This window comes from Sus scrofa, chromosome 16 (genome assembly GCF_054392235.1).
Source record: "Sus scrofa isolate SSC_HxYL_T2T_F1_AM1 chromosome 16, Sscrofa_HxYL_maternal_Yorkshire_Landrace_v2.0, whole genome shotgun sequence".
NCBI classification, from domain to species: domain Eukaryota; kingdom Metazoa; phylum Chordata; class Mammalia; order Artiodactyla; family Suidae; genus Sus; species Sus scrofa.
In genome coordinates, this window is record NC_139398.1 from 77,332,393 (window position 1) to 77,344,432 (window position 12,040).

General features: G+C 42.1%; 1 long non-coding RNA gene across 9 annotated transcripts in view; it reads right to left on the reverse strand.

Annotated features, from left to right (window-relative positions):
- The window catches only part of LOC106506547 (uncharacterized), a 760,340-nt gene that overhangs the window by 447,190 nt on the left and 301,110 nt on the right, over nucleotides 1–12,040 (reverse strand). For 5 of the 9 annotated variants that reach the window (XR_014830960.1, XR_014830958.1, XR_014830963.1 and 2 more), the window contains one exon: nucleotides 671–748. The exons of the other annotated variants lie outside the window; for them this stretch is intronic. This is a non-coding gene — a long non-coding RNA (uncharacterized LOC106506547). The remainder of the gene's footprint in view (nucleotides 1–670; nucleotides 749–12,040) is intronic. 9 annotated transcript variants of the gene reach the window in all.

Below are 12,040 nucleotides of genomic sequence, written 5' to 3' on the forward strand. Positions count from 1 at the left end.
TAATTCACTTTAGGACCCACCTATCAACCAGGTACTCGGATTGGGCATGAGGCTACGATAAGGTCTACACTCCTCAACATACACCGAGAGCTGTGTTGGTTTACTATGGCAACATAACAAGTTACCCCAAAACTTGGTGGCTTAAAACAACAAATGAGTATTATCTTTCTGTATCTGTAGATCAGGTCCTAAGGTCAGAGAAGCTTAGCGGTTAAACTGAGACCTCAGTGAAATTGTCAGCCAGGGCTACAGGCATCTGAAGGCCTGACCAAGGATCTGCTTCCATGAAGACTCCCCAACATGGCTGTTGGCTAAGGTCTTGGATGCCAAGCTGCCTAGGTTCAAATCCCACCTCTACTTTTGGTTAGTTACTAAAGCTCCATCTACCATGATTTATTTCACCCATAAAAAGTGATAGTAGTACCAACTTTATAAGCTTGTTGTAAGAATTAAATGAATCCACATTTATAAATTACTAAGACGAGTCCTTGGCATGTAATAGGTTCTATTATAATATCTGTTAAATAATACACATATGGTTCTTCTACATTCAGTTCAAGTTCTATACTTCAATGCTATTGCCCATAGTGAACTCCTTCACTAAACCCCCAATGCTGTAATTGTGGTCCATTTTGACCCTGGTCAGATCTACAGGTTATCACTTAATTACCTCTCTTGCACATGTCTCATCTCATCTCCCAATGGTTGTTTCTTGACTGTCTTTAAATTCTGTACTTCCTGAGAGTGCCTAGGAAAGAGTAAGTATTCAAATCAAAAAGGAGAAATCGAGAAGTTCCCATCACAGCTCAGCAGCAATGAATCTGACCAGCATCTATGACAACGCGGGTTCAATCCCTGGCCTCGCTCAGTGTGTTGAGGATGTGGTGTTTCTGTGAGCTGTGGTGTAGGTCACAGATGCAGCTCATATCTGGCATTGCTGTGGCTGTGATGTAGGCCAGTGGCCACAGTTCTGATTTGACCCCTAGCCTGGGAACCTCCACATGCTTCAGGCGTGGCCCTAAAAAGACAACAAAAAAAGAAAAATAAAAAGAAAAGAAAGCAAGTAATTCATATCAGCCCCTAGAAAAAATACTGCTGTCTCTAGTCTAGTCCCCCAAACACCAAGAAACCACACTCTTATTATTTCCATTTGACCCTCTGATATCATAGAGCTGAACTAAGTTAGGCTTTCCCACAAGATCAGACATAGATTGCTCCCTTCCTCACCAAGGGGAATTTATGAAAACACCCAAGATGATGGCACAGGACCCCCTTAGACCTGGAGGTAGGGGAAGGTAGGTGGGAGCCTCAGAAAGGAGGGCCCAGGTCCTGCTATAAATGCAGGAAAAGCAAACTCAATACATATTCTGGGGTTGTTAAATCTTCAAGAGCCTGAAACTTCGAAGTCATCACCAACAAATGCTTTTTTTGCATCCCCAACTCAAACATGATGGAATTCTGGGACTCCTCATCTACACTTTTTTTCTTAAAATGGTGGTATTTCTCCCTAAGAATTTACAGCCTCTGGAAGCTCCCATTATGGCTCAGCAATAATAAATCCGACTAGTATCCATGAAGATGGGCGTTCAACACCTGGCCTCGATCAGTGGGTTGAGGATCTGGCATTGCCCTGAGCTGTGGTATAGGTTCAGGTGAGGCTCAGATCTGGCATTGCTGTGGCTGTGGAATAGACTGGCAGCTGTAGCTCCAATTTGACCCCTAGCCCTGGGAATTTCCATATTCCATGGGTGCAGACCTAAAAAGACAAAAAATAAAAAATAAAAATTTACAAATTCTGATCAGAGCCAAAACCTGTGCTGAACCATTTCTCATACTTAGAATCTGCTGGTATATCTAGGTGATCATACAAGCAATGGCAATTAATAGTTACCGGGGTGAGGTTGGGATTTGCGGGAAATGTCACCCACCATCTCAGACAGAAGGTTTTAATCTTGATTTGGCCATTAAGACATTACATCCTTTTATAAAGTCACACATTTATCACTAATTCATTCCTTTTGCAGCTAATCTCTAGGTCCAGTGAGTGATACCAAGAAGGAGAATATAAGTGTCTGGGCTTCAAGTAAGTTACCTGAACTAGTTCCCTTCTCTGGCATCAGTTTCCAAGTCTATAAAATGAAGAGGTTGGACAGAGTCTCTAAGGTTCTTTTCACTTTAAAAAATTGCTCTTTTTCTGATTCTAATGCCTATTCTGCTTTGCCAGGCAGGGTTGCTATGAAGATGAAGTTAGAAAATGTGCATGAAAGTGCTTTGAAAACTATAAAGCACTACTCAAAATGTGAGGCATTATCCTCATTGTTATTGCCATAGCCTCAACAATCCCTAGAGAAAACTTTTCAAAGACCTGCTTGATAATATCCCACTGGGATCCTAAATAAGAAAAGCTCTTCCTCAAGTCTCACTGGGATCTGTCCCACTGCTGGGAAGTCCAGGAAGTTGTTTTTGTACATTAGCAGCTTCTCACAGCAAGTGCTTTTCAGAGATTGCAATTGCCCACAGGGGGGTGGCGGTGAGGGATTATTATGCGACCTGATCCTGAGGTCTAGTCTAAATCCTGAAGGAAACAGTCTATGATCAATTAGTGATGTCTGCTCTGGGCATGGAATTGAAGCGTAGTCACCAGCTGATTGACATTCCCAGACTAGGAATCCTTTTGTAGCTACGCTCTATGAGTCTCAATTACGTCCCCAGCATTTAACCAAGTGTTTCGTGAAATATTTCATTTTTGGAGTAGGTACTAATGTTAATCCCATTTTACAATGAGAAAACTAGGACCCAGAAAGTCTGACTTGCCTAAGATGGCCCTGCTAGTAGGAGACAGAGCCAAAATTAGAAACAAAGGCTGAGCAATCCCAAGTTACTTTATTATGACATCGCACTGAACTTTGGCTAGGGTCTTAAGATAGCATACAAGTAGGTAAACCAAAGGACCCACCTATGTTTTTCCTGAATAACAGATGAAATTGCTAATGTCAGCTCAAGGTTGGGAAGTTATTGGCAGTCTCTGACTTAGCCCAGGGATTGAACCACTAAAGCAGAGGCCTGTGAACTTTTTTGCTTGCACACTCCATTAGTTTAAAAAAATCATGTCATTCGATCCAGTGCATAGCTATCTACTTATATATGCATATATGTATTTTTGAATTGCATTGATATATATATGCATATATATATCACAATACTAATGTATTAGATATATATTAAAATATATCAAAAAAAGAAAAAAATTCAATGAGAAACCTATATAAATCCAAATTTAAAAATTTTTTACCCAAACCCCAAAGGGATTATTGTGCCCAGTCTCTGGGACACACACAGCCACTTCCTATAACACAAGCAAGAATGATGTGTTTTCTTTCTTTTGCCTTTATTTCCTCTCTGGGCTCACCTTCAGGGCTGGCCCTGGATGAGATGATCAAGAACAGGATCACTCCCTCTCCCTTCCCTCCCTTCACTACCTCTGCTCCCCATTCCCACCCTTCACCCCTATATCCCACGCACCCCCCCTTCCCATGCTCCCAGGCACCCCAGGCATCTTCATGCTTTTCATATCCACTGCCCAAAGTCACCCACTTTGCATTCTTGTCCAGGGCTGGCATCTCCCACTATAGCCAATATCCATGCATTTATACATTCGTGCATTCTTGCAGCAAACACTTACTGAGTCCCTGTTATAAGCAAGCATGATAGGAACTTGAAAAATCCGAAGATGAACCAGTTCCAGGCAGAGCCAGACCAGAAGGGGAAATAATGCATACATATACCCTGATATGATATTAAGTTGAAACTGGTAAGTTCGCTAAGAGACTCAGGAATGAGTTCCCCTAGAAGGATCCAGAGAATAGGATTGAATAAGGAGGTCATGAGCATGGGTGGGTGGGACTCAGAAATGGCAGGAAGCACATTTCAGGGTCAAGAGCTAGTGGGGAAGAAAGCCGAAAAAATAGGAGAACTTTCTAAATGGAACAGAGGTGCAGGGGGTTAAAACAATAATCCACCTGGCAGAGAGTTGGCCCCGTGTTATACAGCCCAGACAAAAATGTTCACACAAAGAAGAAAAGACCAGAGTGGCTGGAGCAATATAGAGAGTGCAGGACTTGATAAGACTGATTGATGGCCGTGGCTCAAACCCTGACAGGCTCACAGGCTGAGTTAATTCATTGAGGGGAAAGTATGCAGAACAGCCGAAATCAGATTTACCTTCAAGAAAAATCACTCCGGCTGCAGTGTACAGAGTGGATTGAAGACAGGTAAGGGAGGGTTCGTCACCTGGACACTTGCCTCTGGGAATGAGAGCATCATCTCAAGGGGATTCCCCAGCTACCCCGGAGCCCACCCCGCCATCAGGACTAACCACAGAGCGCAAACTGTGAAATAGCAGCACGAGAACTCCTTTTGCAACCCTTGCACATTTTGTACACCAGCCTGTCCCTTTGCAGCCTGGTGACTTGGGGAAAAGATTTCCAGCTTCTGGGCCCTTGACAGCCCCAGGTGGGCCTCCTCCTGGCAGGACAGATTCTTCTCTTGGTCAATCAGAAGCTGGAGAATCAGATTTCCCATTCGGTTCCCAGGGTGCTGGGGCCTGAACTGACACGCTGCTTCTTTAAACATATTATGAAGATTATCAGCAATGTATCAAGGTGTCTTTGCAGAATGGTATAAACTTCGGCTGCACTACTTATTGCCATAAACCACACTTCCAGGTTTTTATTTATATGCGCATTAGTTCAATGTGATTGGATCTGTAGGCAGCAGAGGGGATTGAGGTAATTTATATATATATCAATAAAGATCTCCAGCCAGCCACCGGGTGCTCTAAGGGGAACAGGAGTTCCATTTAAAACATTAGGAACTGGAGAAATTGAAAATAACTCTCTATTTAGAGGCCAAGGATTAAGGCATTTTGCAGGGAAGATCTCAGCCCAGTCAAGCTATGCTAAAAAGGCTGTTAAAATGTCATTTGGCTGATAGGTAAGCCCCAGAATTTACCTTAACCCCTTCATTTCAACTGGATCGTTTTCTGTTTGACCCTAGCCAGGGACAGCACAGTGGTGGGAAAGGTGGCTGATGGTATGGGGATATGTGGGTTCTGCCTCCTAAGGACATGGCCACTTTCTACTGGTAGCGTCATCTCAGCAAGTTCTGCCACAACCATTGGGTGAGGTCTTCCTGAGACTTTTGGTCAAGGTTCTCTGGTCCCCAGCAAAGAGGCCTTCTTCTCCAAGCAGAGCCCATTGGACTATCTCTCCTCAGCTTTCAACTAATGATTAAGTGCCACAAGAAGGGGAAATGGTGGGAAGCCAACTTTTCCTGGCAATGGTGCCCTGAAGAGACTGTTAGTTCCTGCCAGCAGTCCAATGGAGCTTCCCTCACCCCTGGGTCTTGTTTGTTCTCTTCCATTTTATGAACTGTGAAACAGCCTTCCAATGAATCTGGCTTACATGAGCCAGAGTTTCTGTTGCTTGCAACCGAGGAACCTATCTAGGTGAGCCACTGGGGGCCAGGAGCGCAGGGCTTGGTCCCAACATTAGCTTTGTGACCACAGACAAGTACCCTCCCCATTCTCGGTGTCAGTTTCCTCATCTGTAGAACAAAAGCATGGGAAGAGGCTAATGGTTCTTAAAACTTAGGATGTGTCAGAATTATTTAGGGATGTGAACATTTAGATTATGATTCTATCATTTTGGGGTGAGGTCCCAGAATCTGCTTTGTAACCAGAAGTGACTCTGTGTCCATCAAGCTTTAAGACCACATTTTCTGCTTCCATTCCTTTTTTTTTTTTTTTTTTTTGTCCTTTTAGGGCCACACCCACGGCATATGTATGTTCCCAGGCTAGGGGTCGAATGGGAGCTGTAACCACTGTCCTATGCCGCAGCCACAGCATCACATCTGAGCCACATCTGCGACCCACTGAGGAAGGCCAGGGATCAAACCTGTGTCCTCATGGATGATAGTCAGATTTGTTTCTGCTAAGCCACGAAGGGAACTCCAAGACCACATTTTCAAATGATGTTCTCCAGAGCCCTTTATTCTGGGAAGAACCCACAGACAGCCACTGGGTGAGAGAAAAGTTGACACATATGGCTCTCTTGTTTCAACGAGGGCAGTTCTCCTTTTATGCTTGATATATTGAGATTCTATATTAAATTTCTTCTGTAAAAGGAGAAAAAATCAAAATCACTGGACTAAGATCACTAGATAATCTCTAAGGAACCTGACTGTTCTGATTCCACAGAGCATCTCCTGCATGGATTCTGAAGGGAAGCAGGTGTCAAACCCTTTGGGGAACGGACAACTGCATTTACTTTACTTGAACTTGAGCTTGGAGAAACAAAACCAAGACCTCAGTCCCCAAAAATCATCTTTCTAACAAATGCACAAGCAGGAGTTTATTACCCTACTGTTAAGGATGCAGCAGATGAGTCCCTGAATGGCTGGCCTGGTGCGATGCAATTAGATAACAGTGGAGCCCAGTGACCCTTGAGTCACATCGAAGGACTCCTCCTACAGTGCCTCTTCCTGCCGTGGTATTTGAAACACCATAAACTGGAGCCAGAGGAGATCCATAAACAGCCCAGTTCTTATTTTTTACTTTAGAGTCCCTATGTGGCTTCATTTATTTTCAAAAGAGCATGTGACATGTTCGTTGGCACCTTCCCTGCCATAAAATATCTGTTGACATTTGTGGTTTGGGGCTGGATTGGATTAGTGGCTGTTTCATTCCATTCACCTACTGCATGTAACGCCAGGAGAAATACCACACTACCCTGAGCCCCCTGTCACATCTTCTACTCTCTACCCAGAACAACCCTTACGAAAAAGAGCTACCTCATCTTTTATCAGCTCTGAGACCTTAGACAAGACATGTAAGCTCTGTCTCCATTCCTCGGCCCACATGAGGTTGTTGTAAGGATGGTAAGGAAGAAGAGGTTCGTGACAGTGGCTAACATTTTTTCCACCGCTTAACAATGGTACAAACCCTGAGCTTTGCTGCTTAAGCTGAATTGCCTCAGTTAATCCTCTGACAGGTCTACAGAGTAGGTATGACTCTCATTGCCCCCATTTTACAGAAGGAAAAATGAGGGCATGAACAAGTTAAATAACTTTCCCAAGGTTATATTAGCCAATGAGTGGTGGAACAGACTGCAGCGTCAGCAAGTCTGACCCCATGACTGTGTGTTTCATTGCAATGCTATGTCCACAGAGCTTCTCCATGCCTGGTTGAAAAGTCTGGTGTGTCAGGTAGAAAGAGGGCTCCTAGAGTATGTTTGCAGAATCAGATGTGGAGAGTGATTTAGGATTAAATCATGCAAAACAAAAACATGGTACAATGGAAAGAACACCAACCTAGGCTTGAACCCATTAGAAGTAGGATGTTGTGCCCCTTGTTCTCCCTGAGGCTCAGTCTTCTCACCAGCAAAATGGGGGAAATCATTCCTACCTTGGAGAGAGAGTGAAAAAAATAGCAACATGTGCATCTGTACCACTAGGCACTCAGTAAAACACGAGTGATATAACGTGTGTGGCAGCATGCCCAAAGGCTAGTGCAGAGGAAGATAGTACCATTCATATAAAGTCTTACTATATTTTAGAGGAACATAGAGTTCCTTCCAAGATTATAAAGTCAACTAAGAATTTTCTTCCATAAGATGAACTCAAAGAGAGGATGAGTCCAAAGTCTGCAGAGCTAAAACAAACAAGCAACAAACTTCTCTCCATCTCCCACCCATGGGTCAAAAGTCTTGAAATTCCTAAAAAAGGAAATCTCTATTACATGTCAAAGCATTATACATGAAGGACTACTTAAGGATTAACCCAGGGGGAAGTTAGTCTTGTTTATATTTATTCAGATAGGATTTCTATTAATATGTTTATATATATATATACTTTTAAATATATTTCTATACATACACACACTCACAAACATTTATTTTAATGAGGTCCTATTATGTGTGTTAATATGAAATCTACTTTTTTTTACTTAAAAATATGCCATCATTCAACACCAATAAATGCAGATACACATCATTTTAAAGCCTTCATAATAATACACTTATACAGATATACTATGATTGACTTACTAGAAGTTTAAATGGCTTCCAATTTTTGCTTTCATAAATAGCACTGAGGGAGTTCTTATTGTGGCTCAGCAGTAATGAACACAACTAGTATCCATGAGGACTCAGGTTCGATCCCTGGCCTTGCTTAGTAGGTTAAAGGATCCAGCGTTGTGATGAGCTATGGCATTAAGTCACAGACTCGGCTGAGATCCCAGGTTGCTATAGCTGTGGCAGAGGCAGGCAGCCTGGGAACTTACTTTTGCCATGGTGCAGCCCTAAAAAGACAAATAAACAAGCAAACAAACAAACAAATAGTACTGAGACAAATACCCCTGTACATACAATTTTGTGTGCTTCTCCTTTAAGGCCTTAAGTTAAATTCCTGGATATGGATATGCAAGGGCAAAGACACACACATTTAAAACTTTCCTACAGGAGCTTCTGGGTTGAGAAATGTACCCAGATGCCAAGAGGGGCACACCCCAGTTCCACTGGGACAGAAGCTCCTCCCCTTGGGAAACTTTCTGGACCTCACCCTGTCAGATGACTCTTCATCTGACTCTTTATCTGTATCCTTTATAATAAATAAGCTGGTGAACATGGAGCTAAGAAAAATTATGTAAGATCTGCCACTGGTCAAGTGCAGGGCTAGAATTAAAAACAAGTCTGTTCAGAGTTCCCATCCGGGCACAGCAGAAACGAATCCAATTAGGAACCATGAGGTTGCAGGTTCGATCCCTGGCCTCGCTCAGTGGGTTAAGGACCCAGTGTTGCCATGAGCTGTGGTGTAGATTGCAGACACGGCTTAGATCCTGCGTTGCTGTGGCTCTGGCGTAGGCCAGCAGCAACAGCTCTGATTAGACCCCTAGCCTGGGAATCTCCATATGCCATGGGTGTGGCCCTAAAAGGACAAAAGACAGAAGGAAAAAAAAAAGTCTGTTCAACACCAAAGCACATATCCTTTCTGCTCTTGTCCTTTCTGACTTGTTGGTCTAAGATTCAAGTCCTGGCACTTGTCATGCTGAGAACACAACTGCAGAATGAGAAGACTGTAGCCAGTATGAACAAGGTGAAGACTGAATGGTCATTAACTGACATGATTTCAGCAACACCGTTAGCAGTGACGAAGTCAGGGGACTAAATGTACCACATAAGAACCTCTTAATAAGTTAGGTACAGGTTTGAGTAGGGGAACGTGGCTGTAGGATGCTGGGAACTTGAAATGGTTTTAAAGGATGGATTACAGATTTAGAGAGAAGGGATGAAAAACTTACTTTCTTAGCCTGAAGAAAACAGAACCAGGTAGTAATTCAATTATGACTCAAAATTATGTGAAGATTTATTCAATCAGGCTTCAGATGAATCCATAATGTATGCCTGGCTTGATATGTTACTTTAACACAATTCTCAACATTTACTCTCGAGAAGGTTTGCAAAAAGTATATTCACATCTTACATTTTTTTAATTTAAAAAATAAAATTTTTCTATATACTTCCAAACTGCTTTGCTCCAGAAAGGTGGTTCCTTGGGAACCTTAGATTCATTCCTACTTATGGGTATGAGAGTAGAGAGACTTATTATAACTAGCTGGTTGAACCATATGAAATTGGCATATCTGTGGGTCAAAAGTGTTTAAATATTGATAAATTCATACAGTTCAACCCAATAATTCATCCCTAACGTGAACCAGGTTGTGCCCTTCCATTTCGAACACTGTGTTGGGCATTCACAAAAGGGCAATTCACATATTTGCATTGTGACCCTTTTTAGGTAGGATGGAGGTTGAAATAAATGGAGACTGTTTCATTGTTCCTCTGAAAATGCACCAATTATCTGAAGAATTACTTTCCAGTCTGAAAATAGTCTGTTCTTAGATAAGGGAAAGCACTGATTCTGAGCTGCTTGATGGCAAACGTGATTTGTTCCTCTTCCACACCTTTCTTGTCAAAGAATAGATCCAATGAAATGGAAAAGAGACTGGTGTGCACTGTCAAATTCCTTGAAACCATCTCTCTACACACCAGCTAAATCTGAAGGAAAGTCACAGCTAAAGAATCTTACAGTAACCTAGCTGTTCCTGGATTGGGTTCCAGGAAGCAGGTTTCCCACACACACTCTGAGAAGAAAAAGTTTCATTGTCACCTATGTTGGGAGAATAGGACATCCTATTTAACTTAAAATGCTAAATTTATTAAAATTAAATCAAAAAGATAATTCTCTTGACAAGCCACAATGAAACTCTCAAGGCTCTGAGAAGTCCTGCAGTAAAGAAACCCACTCCTTTCTTGAGCCCTGCACCTCTCACACTTAGTTGATCACAAATTCCTTTGATCACATGTCATTTATTACCATCCAGTGGAACAGACTTTCAAAAATGTCCAAAAATCTCATTTTATTAGAGAAGAACCTAGATCATAAAAGTTATACAGGATTAGCACTGTTATCTCAAGCCATTTAGCAGGTATTTATTGAGTGTCAGCTCTGTGCCAAAGTCTGTGCCAGGCACTGGCATATTGTGAATAGGACCTAAGCCTTGATCTCAAAGAGGTTATGATCTAATGGGGGGATAAAAGAATCAACAGGCAATTTCAACTTAATGTAATTTGGAATAATCTAGAACATGTGGCTACTGAACACTTAAAATGTGGCTTCTGAAACTGAGGAACTGAATTTTTAATTTAATTTTAATAAACTTAAATTTAAAAACTAAAGCCATGTGAAATATCTATTGATTGCAGCTTTGTTGTTTTGGCAGGACTCTATTTCCCTTTAACTGCTGAAAATTTACGTTCCAAATTGAGTTGAGCTATAAGCATAAAATGTACACAAGATTTCTCAAAGGTTCCAAAAAATATAAAACATCTCATTAATAACTTTGTATTGATTACACATTAAAATATTACACTGTAGATATTTGCGGCTAAATAGGAGAAATTATTAAAATTAATTTCACCTGTCCCTTATTTAATTTTTTTTTCTTTTTTTTTTTTTTTTTTTTTTTTGTCTTTTTAGGGCCATACCCATGGCATATGGAGGTTCCCAAGCTAGGGGTCTAATCAGAACCACAGCTGCTGGCCTGTGCCATAGCCACAGCAACACAGGATCCGAGCCACGTCTGTGACCTACACCACAGCTCAAGGCAACACCAGATTCTTAACCCGCTGAGCAAGGCCAGGATCAAACCTGCGTCCTCATGGATACTAGTCAGATTCGCTTCTGCTGAGCCAGGATGGGAACTCCCCTTATTTAAATTTTTAACATGGCTGGTAGAAATTTTAAATTACATATGACATTCATTTTTTTTTCCTTTTGGACAGAGCTGATCTAAAAGATTTAGATTTGGAGTGGTCAGGAAGTGGGGGTGACTAATCAAGATTTAGGGAAAGCTTCCTAAGAGATGACTTTTAAGGTGAGACCTCAGGGAGGAGAAGGAATGAGTCAAGAAAAGGGCAGAAGGAAGAGTGGTTCTGACAGAGGGAGTGACTGTGCAAAGGCCCAGAGGCTCCCTGGCTCCAGATCAATATCATTTCCAGTGCAGTGCACCTTCTCTGCTCCAGGCCACCAAATACTCCACAGATCTCTGCCACTGAAACCACTAGAAGCTCTTTATTTGGAGTAAAATACCTCTGAAACCACCTATAGGTATTAAGTGCTTGGAAAAGAGTACTATGTTCACATTTCACAACTCTTAAAGCTAAATATAGATTCCACTCTTGAGGAGGCTCCTGAGTCATTCAAAACATGCAGCTATTTTTGATGTGCTCAAAGGAAACTTCCTTATAGAAGACAGTTCCCACCAAAGCAGACCACTCCCAGTAAGTGTAATTACAATTGGCTGTTGCCAAGAGCAGGTGCGGGGAGGGAGCTCAGCAGCCAAGGATGGGTGCAGAGGGGGATACTAGGAGTTCATCTAGAATGATGGTGAGAGCTCAGGCCCTAACCAGCTCCATCACTTACC